Genomic DNA, 19,445 nt, shown 5'->3' with positions numbered 1-19,445 from the left:
CACTGCTGGGTTATTAAAATTTTTCAATTCTATTTTTTAAAAAAGACTAAGCAATTACAAGAATATATAATTTTAAATATAGCCATAAAATAAGAGAGTTATATAAAGAACTGTTGGGAGTAACCCTGGGAATATTAGTTAGTCCTGCTCTGGCAGGATCAATTATCCCTGTGTCGTTCCTGAAAGACATATGGCTAAACTGTTTTTAATATCTCCAGCAATTAAGATTTTACAAGCTCTGCAGAATCCTGCTCATATGGTGCAAAGCTATATACATGACTACCACTGTCACTTTCTCTTATAAGTAGGAAATTTCCCAATATTTAACTCAATCGTAACTTGCTGATAAAAAGCCTATCACTGTTTCTTTATCTACCAAAAGCTTGGAAAACAGTTTATCCTCTCCTTTCTACACCTAAATTCTATTACATTGTCCCAACTATTTTCCATTCTGTGTCTTATCCAGGTCCAGTTTTTTCAATGTTTATCAAAGGCCACCTTTTCTAGAAATTCTCCTGGACTTGGTTCCCAGACCAGGTTCTCTGGTCACTTCATGTCTTTCTTCGAAGTGTAATGACCAGAGCCATTCAGCTTGGCAAGACAGGTCTGAGAGAAATTGAAATCCTATGGTCTGCATTTCTGAAAATACATCCCAGACATGACGTTCACAGCTACACAGCCCTACTAACTTACATTCAGCTTACAGTCTTATGATCCACCATAAATCCCACATTCTGTCTCAAAAATCTGGTATTTCATCCTATTTCGGTTTTGATGACTTTTCATATCTGTGTATACCTTCATCTTTGTTTTTCAGACCAAATTCTGAAAATCTGCCTGTATACCTGCAATCTTTCTTCCCTATTCTCTTTAGCTATTAACCAGAGACTTTTGGCATACACTTTATACTTTCAACCACAAAGTGTGTTATCTTGTATATGCAAGATAACACTTTCTCCCTTCTCCCTTATTTGTCCTTCCTAAGTATATTATTTATATTCATCTTTTAGTCACGAGTTATCCCATCTCTATTATTCCAGTTACTTCACAACAAAGAGGTTAAGTTTCTTGTGTTAATATATAGATGCCTATACAGTATCTATGGTATATAGTATAGAAAGCTTTGATGGGCTGATCAACTATTTCCATTTTTATTCCTTCTAAAAAACCCTTTAGTGACGTAGTGGCTACTAAGAATAATCTTTCTGTATCTAGAACCTTGTTGTTTATAAATAGCTAGGAAGTTGTCACCTATCACTGCTGATGCAGTTTGATACCCCTCTTTCCTAAGTCAGCAAGAAAACAATTCAGGATAATCTAGAATGGTGAGTAATTCCCCACTTTTGCGAAGTTAACTCAGTTTGTCAGTGAATCATTGAAGTTCATTTCCTGTTGAAAGGACTTAGTCTCATGCTCTTGATGAACCCTAATATAGTTAAAATTTGAGTTTCAGTTACAAAGAAAATAATTACACATGCAAATATGTCAATTACTTATGGAAATTACAGGTTATATGACTACCTGTTCATCTGCATGCACAATTACCCTAACTGAATAAGAAACATGACAAATTTAATGTGCCAATCGGGTGTGCAATCAGGCATTCAGCTAACTCACGCCTATTTGGGCACACTTCATTTTGAAAATTATTTTCCCAGTTTTCTGTTTACCTTTAAAATTTTGGATAAAGGTTCTATAATAATTCTTTCATAATTATGAAATTGAACAAAGAGAAATCACAGCTGTCCACAAAGAACACACAGCAGCACTGCCTGTAAGCTTTTTTCTATTTTTTTTTTCCAGTTCAGCCTTGTCTGAAAACTATACAAGGTCCCACCAGGCCATAATGTTGGTGTTGTCATTAATCAGTTTACAGACTCCATTCCACAACAATCTACTAAATTTTTGAAGAGAATTCAACATCAACAGCACCAACATGAGAGATTAACTCATTGGGGATAAGAATTTTGGTGATGGGCAAACACAGATATTTGTGGATGCCCAATTTATGAGCATAAATGTCAGCTGGGTAATCACAAATCATGTATCTGACACATACATACATTTTGAATGGCTGTGCACATAGGCAAACAACTGATATAGGTACGCAGATCCACTTCTAAATCAGAGATGGGGTGCAGTACTAGCATTCACATTCAGGTTAGTCACAGTTAAACTGGCTGAAAATAGCTGAAGCAGGGTCTCATGATAAAGCATGAAAAGATTTCAGGAGAAATCAGTCAATAAATGCAGATTAATTGGAATTCTATATGTACAGCAGCAGGCTTTCAATAAGATTTTATGACTCAGAAATGAAATTGTGAACAATTCTTTAAAAATGTTAGCCCAGTACTCAATAACAGTTACAAAAACAATTAGAATATTTGGAACTATTAAGAAAGGGAAAGGGAAGAAAGCAGCATAAAGTTATTGGATAAAATACCTGTGTGTTTATGTTTCAAATGCTGTATGCAGTTCTGGACACCACATATCAGAAATCACATAGCAGATATCATAAAATGGTAAAGTAGAATTAGAAGAGGCATTCCGAAATGTGACAAGAATTTTCAAGGATTATCAGAAGCACATGATTGCCTATGAAGACAAATTGCATAGAGTAGGACCCTTCTTAAAATTTAGAAAGACATAATCAACATTTATAAAATTATTTTTAAATTAAAGATTAACATGTAATTAAAAACATAAAGAGGGAACAATGATACCTTATTTGTCATAAAATATAAGATAAGGGGCATTAAATGAAATCATAGGCAGCAGGCTTAACACTAACAAAAGGAAGCAAAGTTTTATGAGGTACACAAATTTTGGAACAGTTTGTCACAGGATGATTTGGATAGCAAAATAATAATAGGTTCAGAGATGTTTTTAATAAAACATGGAAGATGCACTAAGGTATTCTAAAATATGATGTTGAAGATGTGACTCTGCTTCAATAAACTTATAATCTAGAGTGCCAGAAGAACTGAGTGCATCAGGAGAGGTGCCACTCCATCCTTCCTACTTCTTGTAGTCTTTTCCTAAGCATGAAATGTTGTTCACCGACAGAAAATGACATTAGTCTAGGTGGACTTTTGACCTTACCCCATATGATTATATTTATAATACAACTTTTGATCCTTTCCTTGGGAACTTCTACCTAGTTGCCTTTTTTCTGTCTTGTGTGCTGTTCTCATTTTCATTTAAGTAGAGTGTTTGTTCTCATTCTTATTGAACTGCAACCTAGTTTTTTCTGACCATTTCTCCAATTTGTCAAGGTCATGATATTTAAACCCATTTCCTCTCATCTTCTCTAGTAACAGTGATTGCCTGAAGGAATGGCTGATGACAGTAACACTAAATCGTTGAACACCTGCACAAGTAAATTACCCTAAAGATCATAAAACTGACTGATACCATATCCAGAGGAATTATGGCATTTTAAAATTGTGATATAGATGTCTGGATAGATCTGGAAAGACATTATCTTATAGTTCCAAAAACTCTACATGATTTTCCATGTATGCAGTTATTTTGCATAATATCACTAACAGTGTGGAATATCCTAAAAGTTGTTTCTGGTTTATTAATATTTATGAGATTGGTGTAGCTACTGTTCTCAGTTTGTAGGCACAAGTTGAAGCAAGACAAGCTAAATAAAAACCATGTTTAGTGTGATATTAGGTTGAATTATTTCATATTAAACTTTCAAGGTAGATTTTCCTTGTATTACCAAATGCTAATGCTTAGAGGCACAAAAGCATGGGTTCACCCAAAGCCTGTCCTTCGGCTGAAGACTCTAGAGTTCATTATTTTCACTTCTGGCAGTCAGGTTGTGAGGGGAAAGATCTGCTAAGTGCATTATAATGTTGTTCCCTCTAAAGAGGAAAAGTGTATTGACTCTAGCAAAGTCCCACACTATATGACAGCTTTACCAGTGGAAACCTACATTTAACAGGCTTAGATTGGTGCAGAGCACATGCATAGCAATAGACAACAGTCTGTGCAGATATCCTTTCAAGTATCTAAAAATGGATTGCACAAAGGCTGAGTTGGGAGACACCTAAACTAATCAATCAGAAACAGAGTTAGGAGGAAGGAGAGGAGGGAAGAATTTATGTACTTTATCCTGTATTGCACTTCTTTCCATTAGGAAAGTTAATTGTCTTGTCCTGATCTGCCACTTTTCTTTCAGAAGATAAGGGAGACCCAGTGTTTTTTTAAAAAGTATGTCTGGAACAGAGGGCTTGCACTGCCACCCAAACTCCCCCACTCCTTTTGTTCAATAGCACAATGTATCTCTCACAACCTATGATAAACCATTTGATGAGTAAGGCATTTAGAGAGGAAACTGCCAACAAGAGAGGAGTCAAATCACTTTTCATGAACTTACCTGAAAGTAGACTACACCTGTGTTATAGGTCAGGCTCACAGTTCTAAATTATCTCCGTGAAATTAGCCCTAAAGAAATATTTAAGTACTTTTTGCTTTCAAAAATGTTTTGATTGAGATTCTGTAACTCAGTCCCCAAGATGACTGTATCTATGGGATTTTTTTCTGAAATTTCTAACTTGTTTGACAAAAATAATTGGTAAATTCTGCCTTTCATGAGGTGTTTGATTTAGTACCACATGTGACTTTTATTATAAAATTAGTCTCTTATAAACCGGTAGAGAATACATTAAATGGATTAAGAATGTACTAATTGGCAGATGCCCAAAAGCAGCTGTCAATGGAGAGTTATATTGGAATGAGGAATATTCTAAAAGGATGATCCTTTTGCAGGGATTAATTCAATAATGTTTTATTAATGCTCTCTAATAATACAAAATATCACTGTTGGTAAAATGTGTGGATGACACATAGATTGCCAGAACAGCAGATAATAATGATGAAGACATTCAACTTGTCAGTCTGGGCCCGCTCAAACAAATGATCTTTTTAAATGCCACATATCTCTAGACAAAAGCATCTAGATCGTGCCTGTGAAATGAAATACTGCATATGGAATAGGGACTCAGTGAGAACCACACAGAATTAGCAATGAAGCATGAGCTTCCAGAGTGATGATGAGGTGAAACAGTGTTAATGAAGTCACTGTAAGTACATACATAGTGGAACAGAGGTGGGGGACAAAAGTATACATCAGTATGTGACACAGTACAAATATTAGTGGAGAAATTTCTGAGAATTGCCACTATCTTCACACACAAGCAGACTCCTTGCTCACTGCCTGTTGCTCATTATTTTACCTGTGTAACATCCATTGGATAAAGCATATGAGTTTTTCTAGGAGTAAGAGAGTGCCGTGACTGCTGGGCAGCAAAGTACTGCCACGCTTGCAGCCCCTTTCCCTCTGCCCCTGCTCCCTCACTTAGCGTCCCATTCCCCAGTAAGAGCAGTGTCCCTCTGACTCACCTGCAATATCCATTGTACCTCACAGCCTGATAACTTTCTTTATTCTTATCAAAAAACATGCCAGTATTTATCTCACCTATGAGACCTGATATATGGCTGCATATTTTTGGATATTTGGAAAGACATAATTCAGTTAGATATACATTTTTTTTGAGTCAGATAAGTCTTTTCACACACATCACATTATTGATATTTTTAAAGAAATATTTATGTTTTAATGATAAAACAATAAGGTAAAAGTTTTATAAATCTTCAAATAAGCTTTCTAACAAGGAAGTTAGATCAACACAGTTTCTCTGCTTACTATAAACAAGAACACATTACAGATTTATGCTATAAAGACAACTTCCCCTTCCTCAACATGTTCTTTTCATCAGACATAGCTGAATAAGCATACATAAACTATTGTTGCTGATTAGGAATATAACAAGTTATTAAAAATACATCTACTGTTTAATGTCCTTGGAGTCACAACAGTACTGAAGATTAACCTTTCAAGCTTCTTAGAAAACAGGGAAATGTCTAATAAGGTTCTTGCTGTTAAAACTTCCCAATTAACTAGTTAAGACTGCTCACACTAATATTTCAGACTCATGCATAAATACATCACAAAATAAATTAGTCTTGTTACTCTACTAGCAGGAAACTTTTTTCCCACTAAATGAAAACATATACTTAAGCTTGATGTCCAAATACTTTTTTTAAAAACTTATAGGTACCCATCCAAAACTATACCTGCTTCCCACTTGATTACATGATGTTTAAAAGTCTTAGTAAATATTTTCTTAATTATTGAAATGTCCAATTTTGACAAATCTAATAAGATGGTCAGTACTAATTACCATGATATTACTCTGCTCTCCATTGCTGACAAAATCCTGGCAAGAATACTTTTGAACAGATTAATACCCACTATAGCAGAAGAAATTCTACCCGAAAGCCAGTGTGGTTTTAGGGCCAACAGGAGTTACCACAGACATGGTATTTATTCTCAGACAACTGCAAGAGAAGTGTAGGGAACAGAACAAAGGTCTCTATGTAACCTTTGTCGACCTCATCAAGGCTTTTGATACTGTGAGCAGAAAAGGTCACAGAAAAGGCAGATTTTTGAATGTTTAGGATGTCCCCCCAAGTTCCTTAAAATAATCATCCCACTTCGTGAGGATCAGCATGGCCAAGTCAGATATGGTGATGCACTTTCTGACCCCTTTCTAATTACCAATGGTGTGAAATAAGGCTGCGTTCTTGCACCAACCCTATTCTCAATCTTTTTCAGCATGATGTTCCAAAGGGCCATGGCAGACCTTGATGATCAGGATGGTATCTACATTCGATGTCATACTGATGGAAGCCTTTTCAACCTAAGGCAACTAAAGGTTCACACTAAGACCTTAAACCATCTTGTACGGGAGCTGCTTTGTGCCGGTGGTGCTGCCCTTGTTGCCCACACAGAAGCAACTTTGTAACGTTTAACATCCTGCTTTGCAGACGCTGCTGAGCTTTTTGGGCTGCAAGTCAGCTTAAAGAAGACAGAAGTTCTCTATCAACCTGCACCTCAGGAAGTCTTCCATCATCCCCACATCACCATTGGCCAATCAGAACTCAAATCAGTCCAGCAGTTTAATTACCTAGGTAGCCTCATCTCCTCAGATGGTAAGATTGATGGAGAGATAGACAACAGGTTAGCAAAGGCATATAGCACTTCTGGAAAACTCCATAAAAGAGTTTGGCGAAATAAACCCTCCCTTACACACGGGAATCAGACAGGAAGGTTTCTTTAGGTCATCTCTATATCAGAAAAAAATTCTGACCCCTGACCAGCCCATATGTGAGAGCAGGCAAACCTATGTCTTTGAGTTAAGCACGCAGTCTTGACCTCTTCCTAAAGCAGACAAAAGAAGAAAAGGACCTTCTCTGCCCATGTGGAAGGGAGCCTTGCCTTCGCATCCAAAGAGAGAGAGGAGTGCATGCAAGTTACGATCACAGTAAAAACTAAAGATATGTCAGGAAATAAAACGTCTATTATTCTTTCAAACAAATTTTTTGAGTTGAACTTCATTGCCTCCCAGTTCTTCAAGGAGCTCCAAGCTGGAGACTCAAGCTCTAGCCTGTTCTTCTCACTAATCCGTTTTGGAGACACAATACAAAAGACTGAAGTGAATGATTGTAATGCCATGGAGGATGGGGAACATAATGCAGACCTTCTCAAAGGAGGGCCTGAAGCTGCAGTTTGAAGCAACAAAATCACCTGAACCTGCACTGTCTTATAAATTCTTCCTCCCCTTGTATTTCCTGTTGCCTTTCTTTTTATGAATAATGCATCGGTCCTCTAGCATGAAACCAAGCTACCTCTGAAACATACCCAGTTGATTCCCTGGGATCCCAGGGGAAAACTATGATCAATATAAAATGTCTTTATGGAAGAATTTACACGTGGTAGGACTATAGCTAATTAATGTAATCCTAAATCATTGGTAAATACAAGTCCAGAAGACTAGACTGCTGCAAAACCTATCAGTGAGGTGCAATAGATTGCTATGATTAACAATTTCTAATGGATTCCCATAGAAGGAATGATTGATTTCCAATAAAAAAGCCTTTGATTCACAATAGGAAAGTTACTAACTGCTTCTGTTTAAGAAGAAGGTCTGAAATTTATAAACTAGTTTGTGTACAGCATTCTCTTTTCCCACTGTTAATTCTTTAAATTACCCTTTAACTGCTAGTGATACAATTTATTTTTTGTTCGTTAGCCTTAGGTGGCCCTATCACAGAATTATCCTAACAAACCAAGAAAACATCCTTCAAACCTGTATGGCAAACATTGTTACCATCCACTACTTTATAGAAATGTGATTGGATAACGGTACAACATGTATGCAGATGTACAGACAATTTCATGGCTGGAGCCAGAAGAAGGTAGTATAATGATGTACGAGATGGTAACAGCTATTTGATGTGTTACAAGCTCAGGCAGTTCATGGAAAGACAGAGAGGAGGGGTTTTAAATTGCTAAGGGAAGTAAGCTTCAACTCAGACAACAGAGAGTTCTGATTCCTAAATAAATGGATAGTGTCCATCCAAATCTTCTGATGCTACCCTCAGTCATTCAGAAAAATAGCCAAATTCAGATAGACCAGCAATACACAGGCTTTGGCTCTGGATATGCAGCTGGAGATGATCCAAGCCATACACAGCTTGGATCATCTCCAGCTTCCTGTGTGTCTGCCCATCTAGCAGTGCCTCTGGTTGCTTTCGTGGCAAAGGGTGGGTGGCTGCTTACAGACATTGTAAATTTGAGAGCAGTTTTCAACATTGGATAGGGCAAAGCTCCAACACACACATCGAGATAGATATTCTAATACATTAAATGGTTTGCTGTCATCCTTTCTCTCACTTTCCTTTTGCTCTTGTGCTGCCTTTAAATCCTGCACATACAAGGTTAATTGTCTTTTAAAATTGAAGAACAAGTGAGTACCAAAATAATTTTCTCCTGAGCAGTGCAAGCACTGAATAGCAATCTTTCCTGTGCAGACTGGTAGGCCAAGAGAACCAGAGCTGTGTCTCCACTCCCTGTTTCCACGAGTCAATGTTCAGACAGTCAAACTCAGGAAGTCATTGCTCAGAGCAGAAGTCTGACTTATTGACACCTCCAACAAAATTACAGTAACCGCAATCCCAAATGAGTAAGCACTGCTCATTCTGAAGATTTTCTGCACCCTATGAAAAATAAAGAATAATTTGGAATTTAAACATGTGGCAAGTTCCAAATGCACCACTCAAAATGGATGTGGATCTCTGGGCTGTGATATCCTCTTAGCAAAAAGATGGTGAGACCTTAGAATGAAGCCTCCGAGGGAAGTCTTTGAGTCTCCATTGATCTTTGAATAGAGGCTGGGTTTTTCAAGGAAGAGATTCAGTTGACCACACAAGAGCTATTCTCCAGATTCATAGGCAAGGAATCCTTAGATCCAACAGAGGACTGATTTTTGGATTTTTTTATTTTTTAAGGAAAGAAGAAAAACATCAAACTGTGGTATGCACCCATCTCATAAGCTAGTTTAATGCTCAGTGTGCACTGAATGTAACAAGGCACATTTTGCTAAGATCCATGTCAGTGTCTTTTATTGATCCATCAACATGTTGATCAGTTGCTCTGGAAGCCTGAACCTCCGTTACTCACACTTCTGAGGACTTGAATATTCACCATAATAAAGAACAACTTGGAAAGGTTTCATCCATATCACAGTACATTCCTTTTGTCTCATCTGTGGAAAGAGTAGCTAGAGCACATTTCAGTACTTCTAGCATGAGCTGACATACCTTCTGTGAAGGAGAGGTGCAGATGTGTGTGCAAAGGTGCGTCTTTGATAATGCAGGCCTGATTAAATACGTTTTATTAAGCAAGTATTGTCCTTTAGAGACCTACCTTTACATTACAAATAAAAGGTGTAAAAAAGTCTTCTTCTTGTTGTTTAATAATTTGTAAAGGAAAAATTCACTCCTCCCCTGTACTGCCTCCATGCAGCACATGTGCTCTTTCAGGTTCCCAGTGTACTTCCCTTGCCAGTCATACAGTTTCCCCTAGCTAAGATTTCTGCTTTAGGATATGACAAGCAGTGCCTTGGAAGTGACTCCTCCTCTTTATTGATGAAGGTGTATAGAGCTAAGTCACAAGTAGCTGAGGGTTGGTCAAATGAATCCCACCCATTTTGACTCAAGTGGTATTTGTCAGCTGTTTTTATAATGTAGATTCTCCTTCATGTAAGTATCCAGTAGCTGTACGTCTGCATTAAAACACCATAACAGCAAGTCATTACCTTTAGATTAACAATGCAAAACATGGCATTTGGAGTATTGGTTATGTGAAGAACTCTGTCTCAAGACAGACGGAATATCTTCAAAGCACTGTGGTACATTTAATTTGCCTGAAGAAGGAGAGGTGAGCAATTTAAGTGTCATCATGAAGAAACAATGACCTATTATAGATGCAGATCAAGAGGAAGTGGAGAGAATGAATTAAGCTTTGCAAAAAAGGTATAGGTATAATTGTATATATAGACACAGATAGGATTTGGGAAATTGTTCTTCAACAGTGATATTTTTACATTTATGTAAAAATATGTTTCCATATGGCAGAAGGCCAGATGATTTTATCTTGAAAACAGAAACAATATTGAAAATAATATGTCATACACCTAGTGCAATTCTGTTGTGGATGAATTTAACCATGAGGAGATATACAGTCCAGTTCCTCTGAACCTAAGCAATACCTGCCCACTGTTCCTAGTACTACCCTTCAGATGCCCTGCTATGTGTACTTCTCCTGTCTGACATCATTTTTAGGCATTTCCATCTCTCATTTCCATAATACAGCTTTTAAGAGCCAGAAGTGATTTAAATGCATATTTCTCAGTCCTAGCTAGCCCTTTGAATTGTAGAACTGGGATTTTGGAGGAACTACATGATAATAAGGCAATTAATACATTTTTTCCTAGAGATATTTGTTTTCTGCATACATGTTACACTCCCGAAGGAAGAAAAGTCCCCCCGTGGCGTGGGGCGGCCCAGTTCTAGTTCCATTTCCATCTGAGGAACCATTTCTGACGGCTTAAGTGGATGGGGGGTGGGACTCCAGTGCCAGGGGTTTCTTCAGGTCCTGAGCCTGGAGGGGAGAGGTGTTCTCCCCTCCCCACATGGTCCCATGGTAGGTACAGAGACAGCATACCAGCACAGAGAGGAGGCAAGAGGGAGTTTATTGTTGGAGGGGGTTACATTTATAGGGTTAGAAGGACTCACAGAGTAACCAATTAGAAGTCTCAAGGGCCTTACAGGAACACCCAGTCACAGGAAGGGGTTAACAAGGTCCAATGAGAACACCTTAGGACATCTTCCCAGGACATTCCTGCATGGGATAACACTTGTTGTGGGGGGTCTTGGGAAGAAAAAAGCATGAGTTAGCAAAGAGACTACAAAAAGCCATTTTGAAACATGTTTAAACCACAGTTTTCTCATCTACTGCAGATTTACTGCCACAGAAAAGGATCTTTCTGGATAACAAAACCTGTATTTAACACTTTTGTGGACCCCAAACTTCATTGAAGTCTGTATGTCAAACCACTTTTCCAGCTGACTTGCCTTTGCGTTATTGTTTTAGAAAATACACCAATCTCTGCTTGAAAAAAAAAATTTAAAAGCCATATTTCCTGCATTTTTTTCAATGTTTTCCATGAGGAAGGAAGCAGAACCAGAATACAGCTCTCTGCTTACTTCCCTTCCTTACCAATTCTCCCCTCACATTATTTCTAATGTGGACAGCAGTCAAAGGCAATGACCCTGCTAATAGAAATATCCTGATTTTAAGAACAGGGAAAAAATGTTCAGTTTTCCCACTTAGACCATAACCTACTTCCAAACATAGTGGGATTCACATACCCAAATTTTGAGGACCATGATGTAGGTGCCTAAATGAGAGTTAATAACTACGTTCCTCAGTGCACAGCTCTTCTCCTAGGTGAGATGACAATAATCAGGAATATTCTTCTCCACTGATCAGAGCAGGGATCCAGGCAACTACCTCACATATAGATGTCTAAAGTCGAGTGAGATGAATTTCCCACATTTATCTTAATGACAGCAAGTCCCTATAGCATAACAGTCTTTGAAGAATCCCAAAAGAGGATAGCTCTTATAACAAGCAAATCTCAAATCCATCACAGTATTGGACACTACATAAATCTCTAGCACGCAAGCAATTTTTAGTGAAAGTATGAAAAGTCATACTGAGGAAGACTAAAGGTCTGCCTAGTCCTTACAGCGGGCAGCAGCTGATGCCCAGGAAGGATATAAGAATGCTGCAAGCAGGAACTGATATGCCCCCCGGTGAACTGCCAGAATACGTGGAGTGAGCCCTGTGTCTCAAGATCTCCCTGAGAAAGTGGACATATTTCTTTTTGTGTTTAATGACCCTAAATAAATAATCCTTTTATGAATATGGTTTTGGGAGTCATATGTATTTTCAGCATCTACAGTGCCCTGTAGTAATGATGAAAATATTTTAATTAGAGGTTGAATGAAGAATCATCTTCTCTTATGCATCCTGAATGTAGAGCCTGATAATTTTGTGTGGTGACTCTTTGCTCTTGCATGAAAAAAAAAAAGGCTATTCAGTTTCTCCAAGCCACTCATGAGTTTGTAGACTTTCATCATACCTCAAACCCCACTGGCTATTTTCAGGGCTGAACTGTCCTAGCACATTTACTCTACATATGCAGATATCGTTACATCATCTTTGTTATCACTCTCTATTAATTTTTAGTTTTATTATATACTCTCTGCAAGCTAGCTCAGAACTCTACTTTTTAGATTGACTGCTGATGGCAGTCAACAACGCTGTGAAAAGAACACAATTGTTTTTATAAATAACACAACATGGGGTGTGCTCTCTGTTAAAGTAAATTGATTTTCAGTTGAGAGCTGATCAGAAAGGAAAGGGAACCATTACATGCTGGAATAACACTTTGAGAATGGCATTATTTATCCTAATGCTTTAGTTCCTTGCTATAAGTGTCAGCTCTTGTTCTTCATTTTTCCCTCCCTGTTATCTACCCCCCTCCCCATCTCCATGGTGGGGTTATTTTTGCTTCAGTGATACACATCATGGTATTGAGAAATGGCTTGATTTTCACACATGAAAATGAAAAATTAGAAAGTGCTTCTAACATCCATGTCAGAATTGTAGGATTTTGAAAGGAAAGATGAAAAACCACCAACTTGTTTATTTAATATACGCCTCAAAACAAGATCTCTTCTGTCCTCAGGTGACACAGGATAAGGCAGAAGCTTTGGGATGGATGAAGAGGAAGGGGAAAAAAAGAATAAACCTTTGAATGGATGAATATGATTCGGAAGGGCTGGAGGCACATACTAATCGAATCATGACCTTTCTGAAAGGTACTTACAGCAAACTAGAGAAGGTGATCCAAACAAAAAATAAAAAAGGAAATTTAGTTCATAAGAACAATTTATGGATTTTGAAATTACACTTGCCTCATATTATAAAGTGTAAAAATCTCAAAGATTTTAACAAAATAAAACATCCAAATTGAAGCAGAAGTATTTTATGTCATTGTTTTAACTAACATATCATCAAAGGAAAAATTTTATCACGATAACATCTTTAAACTGTTTTAAAAATTTACTTGGGAAATGTAGAGACTGAAAAGTTTCAACTTTGCTATAAGCAAAATCTTCAGTAGGAAAGAGCTTCTTGGACAAATTCTGACCAATCTAACTCAGGAGAATAGGAAAAGATGGGAAAAATTCAAAGGCTGAAAACTGTCCCCTCCCACACAGCCTGACTCATCATGCAGGTGCAGGAATCCAAATAGGGTGACATTAATCATCTGCGCCCTGGAATTGTGGACCTCAATAGCTGTGGATATCATGGAAGCAATAAAGCTGAGGAATGCGTTGCATAAATTTATGGAGCGGGTGCAAGCACTGACTAAACTTTTCAGAAGGCTAGTCTTGTGTCGTAAGATGGGACTTAATGATGTGATTATTTTTCTAGTTCAGTAAGTCAGGAAGTAAGTGACTTATTGTGTCGTCTTTCATCTTATTTAAGTGAATTTGTGAAAGGAACCAATACATATTTGCTATCTATGACTTATTTTGACAGAAGTCAAGCAACAGAGCACCTTCGATTTAAGAGCTTCTCTTCCATGAGAAATTGTGGTAGTTTGGCAAATCAGTTTACTTCGACACAGAACCAAACAGTATCTGAGAAAAAAATTTCCTTTAAAAAATGCAATGTCAATCGTTCAGCCTTATGATATCACTTTAACAATAATAATCAGAATAGTGGACTTGACTGAAAAAAAAAGAAATTAACCATTTTAGTTATATGTTATCAACAGTCAGAAAATCAATTTTAAAATCAAAGCCACTTCGAGGAGGAAAATCAAAGACAAGTTATTTTAATCCAAATGCTCTTGCAAATAATGACTGCAAACTTGAACATTGAAATCAATACCAGTAATGCTACAAGCGTCTGGTTCTTTTCCTCACAAAATAAAAAGTCCCTTCGGGAAATTCAGCTTAGAAAAGCTGACAGTTTTATTCTCTGCCTTCCCAAAATTAGTTCTCTGACAGCGCTGATACTTTTCTCCCGAGGGTACAGCAGTTTTGTTCAGTGAGGCTATGTGACAAAAATCCCACGTAAACTAAAACCCATATAAAGCACCATTTATAAAGAAGTTCTGTATCTGAAATACAAACCAAGGAGCTGTGTCATAACTGGCCTCTATGGCCCCTCATCATTTAGTGACTTCAACCAAACACAAACTTACTTCTGGGATCTAAACCCCACCAATGCCTCTCTGTGAACAAGCAGTGGTGAAAGGCAACAGGTAGGTGACTCTTTGTTATGTGGCACCCGATCAACACACAACTTTCCCTGAAAGCATTTGTAATAGAGAGATTCCTATCTGAGCTTTAAAAATAAAATAAATAAGTTAATAACTAAATAAACAGCAGTCATCTTATTAGTGCTTTTTTATTTTTGCATGTGTGAAAATAAAGACAGGGTAAAACTATTTGCAGGGGAATATACTCAAGATAAACCACATTATTTTCATTTTATTGTCTCTGAAGAGATGTAAACTGCTGTCATCTTGGGCTTTATGTTGCACTGATAAGGTGTTTCTAGAGAAGGAAAACTGGGCAGAAAATTGGAATCATTACGCATTTCTGAGATGTTTATATTTAATCATTACAAACAACCAATCTTTAAGTAATAAACTGAGAGGGAATAGACAGTCAAAAATAAATGTCTGCAGCTAAAGGGTTTAATTAATCTTTTGATTAATTACCTTGAAAGAGAAAAAAGGACTCACCTCCTCACCATCCCCAAAAAACCCCCAAAACCTCCCACAAAAACCACCTCAGCATCAATAAAATTAGGAAGACAGGAAACTGGAAATAAATGAAGACTAAAGAAATTCTTCTGTAGTAGATCCACCCGTTTCCTTTCATAATGCAAGGACATTAGCAGAGAAATTTAAAGGCAATGAACCTGGGACATCTTAAAGAGGGAAGAAGCAATAGTAGTAGGTTACATTCCAACCTTTCCTGAAAAACTCTGCAAGATCCTCCACAAAAACATCAAGTGGCAGAGGATGCTACTCATAGGAACTAATGTCTTAAAGTCAGTCTCAGTTAATGACTGAATTTTAATTTATCCACAGTACACTGCAGTTGCCTCTGTGTTTTATTAAAGCCTTATAATTAAGTAATTTTATCATAGTGAGATATGAGTAGGATAAATCTTAGAATGATAGAATGGCCTGGGTTGGAATGGACCTTAAGGATCATTAGTTCCAAGCCCACCTTCCACTAGACCAGGTTGCCCAGAGCCCCATCCAACCTGGCCTTGAACACTTCCAGGGATGAGGCACCCATATCTGTTACAAGTGCCTCACCACCTTCCCAGTAAAGGATTTCTTCCTTACATCTAACCTAAATTTCTCCTCTTTTAGTTTAAAACTGTTCCCCCTTGTCCTACCCCTATCTGCCTGTGTAAAACCTTGTATTACTAGCAGATATATTCCTTTTCCCATCTTTAATTCTGGAGCTTGAACACCATCACAAACTAAAGTGACCGCAAACCACACCTCTTGAAGAGACTGTGTACCTGACAGATATCTTTGCAAGCATTTTTGCAAACACTATCTTTGGTGTTGCATCTCTGTTTCATGATCAATTTCATCTATAATTTTTTTCAAAATACACTCTAGGTCAAATGGTTTTAATGACTCTATAATAACATAAGAAGCTGTTATGGTTTAGCCTTTTTCTGCAGGGGTGCATTAACTTGATGCACCACATGGGCTGAGATCCATGGTTACATATTTTTTAAAGAGGAAAAGAAAGTCACGTGAATGAGAAATTAAATTAAGAAAGATAAGTTGTGGTGTGCCAGTTCCATGTCTCTTTTCTTTTTTTTCCCTGCAAACAAGATGCTTTGTCTTTCTTATATGAGCACTAAAATGATCTAATAATAATAATGTAAAGCCTTAATAGAAAAACAAAAATCCAGTTGATAGTATAATGCAGAGTTGTATCTCATACTTTATTCTGAGCACTTTCAGATTTCAGGGTATTTTCTTTGTTTGTAGTATGTTGATCTGAACTGTATATGTATGTATATGAAGTATATATGCAGGCATATGAAGTGCATATGTATTAAAGACAAAGAAATAATTGTAAAGGTCTTGAATATGTTGTTGTCATTTTCCTCTATTGTGGTTATTTAGAAACTAATTGAAAGCTTCATATTTCATATTCAAATTTAATAAATTTTTGGTTTATACATCAAAACCTAAAAAAAGAGTACCATTAAGATCAGCATTCCAACTGCTGCTTCATCGGTGTTAATCTTTATTTGGAATGGGATATGGTTAAGATCAGTCTGATTCTCTATTCATTGCTCATGAGGAAGAAATTACATGTCTGTTAAAAAAAAAGTATGTATTTCCAGAGATTGAAATGAAAAATAATGCTATCAAATAATATGATTGTTTTCTTTAGCATTACCACTACTGGAAATAAAATTTAAACAATGATATTGCATTACTATTTTTTCATTAATATTTTTTTCTGTGAATTTGATAAGAGGCAAGGTGTCAGGGGAGGTTTAGGTTGGATATCAGAAAAAGGTTCTTCGCCCAGAGGGTGGTTGGGTACTGGAACAGGCTCCCCAGGGAGCAGCACCAAGCCTGACAGAGTTCAAGAAGCATTTGGATGATACTCTCAGGCATATGATGTGACTCTTGGGCATGGTCCTGTGCAGGGCTAAGAGTTGGACTTGATAATCCTTGTGGGTCCCTTCCAACTCAGCATATTCTGTGGTTCTGTGATTCTGTTAAATTTTTCACAAAAGACAAAAGTTGGAAAGTTATATATCTGAATAGAAGTGAATGATTGTGTAAAAGAAACAAATTCTCCATTTTGACCACTGTGACATATTTTTTCTACATAGACACTTTCTTAATTGCTAATCTCCACAGTTTTCAACAGTTAACTGATGGATGATGGGAAGAAGATTTCTTGACAGTCTGGTAATCTATCCAGAGGGGAACAGATGCTGTTGGTCAGGGTTCAGGTACTGCAAGGGTTTTTGACTAGCCAACCATTTGTAAGTCTAGAAGGCCAAGGGCTATTTCCCCCCACTACTCATCTTATGAGAATGAAACCAGCACTGCCAAGATGCAGGAAGGCAATAACAAAAAATACTTTTTTGCTACTGGCCCAGAGCTTTCAGTTTTCTGAAAACTTACTGTGTTTATATTGTGCTCCATAGACACTTCAGAGATTTATGTAAACACTGTCGGTACTATTGAAATTATTAGCACAGCTCCCAGTTTCACTATTCATTCCTGTAACCTTCACCATTACAGTGCTATTGTAGGCTGCACCAAAGCTGTGGTAGCATGATAGGTAGTTACTTCCAAAGATGAGCCCCCCCCCCCACTCCTGCACGTCCTCCTGACCATGCCACTACACCAATGGCAGTTACACTGACATCATTCTTTTGGTTGGAAGTTGTGTATGAACTCCTGCCTGTACAGAAACACTGGTGCCTGGCAGCAAGGGCTCGCTCTGTTCACCATTAGGGAGCAAAAAGCATTCTTCTGCCCACCTACTTTTATGGTACTACATGTATAAACTGTCTGTATAGCCCTTGTGTAGGTCCCTATTGCTACCCAGTTCCCTCAGGACAAAGGCAGGTCTGGTACTCTTTCCCCCATCCTCCAGCCCAAATCCTAGTCTCATCTGGTAGGAACTGAAGGTGCAGGAGTCACATGTGAACTGCAGGATGCTCCAGCCAGCTTCCATATCAGGGCCAGGCAAGCTGAGTACGTCACAAGGTGCTGGCACATGTCAACACAGATGCGAGTTTTGAGGCCTCTGTCTTTTCCATGAAGAAAGCTGACATTAGTGAAAGGGGTCCAAGATGGGAGATGGGGTGAAACAAACAGTCATACACACATACACAGGCACGCACACATGTACATATTGGGATCACACCGTTTTCAGGGAAAAGCAGCCTGGCAACATACAAATGAATAGTGGTTATAACTAAATATTGTAGGGATCTTAAAGGGAGCACAGAGTTGTATTGACATATATCTTTTTATAGCTGTAATGATGAAATGTACCCTTGTGCAGCAATGGCTTATATACTGTGTACAACAACACAGCGCCTGGGAGATGAAGGACTAGCTAAGATACCATTGATATTTTTTCAACATGTCGATTGGAAAATTTTTACTTCTTTGGAAACTATACCTTGCAGTGTTGGCCTTAGAAATGTATCTGCATATACCACTGAGATTATGTGTGAAACAGGAAGCTACTGCAGCTTAATCTGTGTAAACTAAAGGTAAGATATGTAAAATGTACAGAAGATGTAAATAAGTGTCCTCGTGTCTAAAGTAAGGCATACTACAAAAAGGACATTAAAGAAGCACATTAACACATGACTATCATTTACTGGGTCCCCCCCTCCCATGAAAAAAACAAAATCTAGAATGAAATGTGGTCATTCTGCAGATACTCCTTCAATGTCACATAGTCTGTTCTGTCCTACTCTGGTTATTCTCTCCTGAGAACAGAAATGTTTTCCTGAAGAAAGGGACATCTCTGTGCAGAGCTAATATCACTTCTCCCTTATGTGGCATCAAAAAAAAAGTCAATAAACATGAGATGATGCTAAGGAACACAGTAAAGATGAAGTTAAGAGGTAGGAGATTAGGAAATATCTTTGAGGGGGAAATGAGCCTTTCTTGTGTTGCATATCTGCATGATCTTGATCTGAGAGGTCACTTCCAAGAAGTGAAATTTCACAACAGTACTGTAAATGTGAAATATGTTAGCTCTCTAAAACTTACTGCTGGTTGAAAAGAGACATTATTCAGGATTACTAGACTTACATGCTGACATACCACTCAGTTATTTTTCTTTCAATG

This window comes from Corapipo altera, unplaced genomic scaffold (genome assembly GCF_003945725.1).
Source record: "Corapipo altera isolate COAL_440 unplaced genomic scaffold, ASM394572v1 2b, whole genome shotgun sequence".
NCBI lineage: Eukaryota > Metazoa > Chordata > Aves > Passeriformes > Pipridae > Corapipo > Corapipo altera.
Note: the sequence above shows the minus strand (reverse complement) of the source record.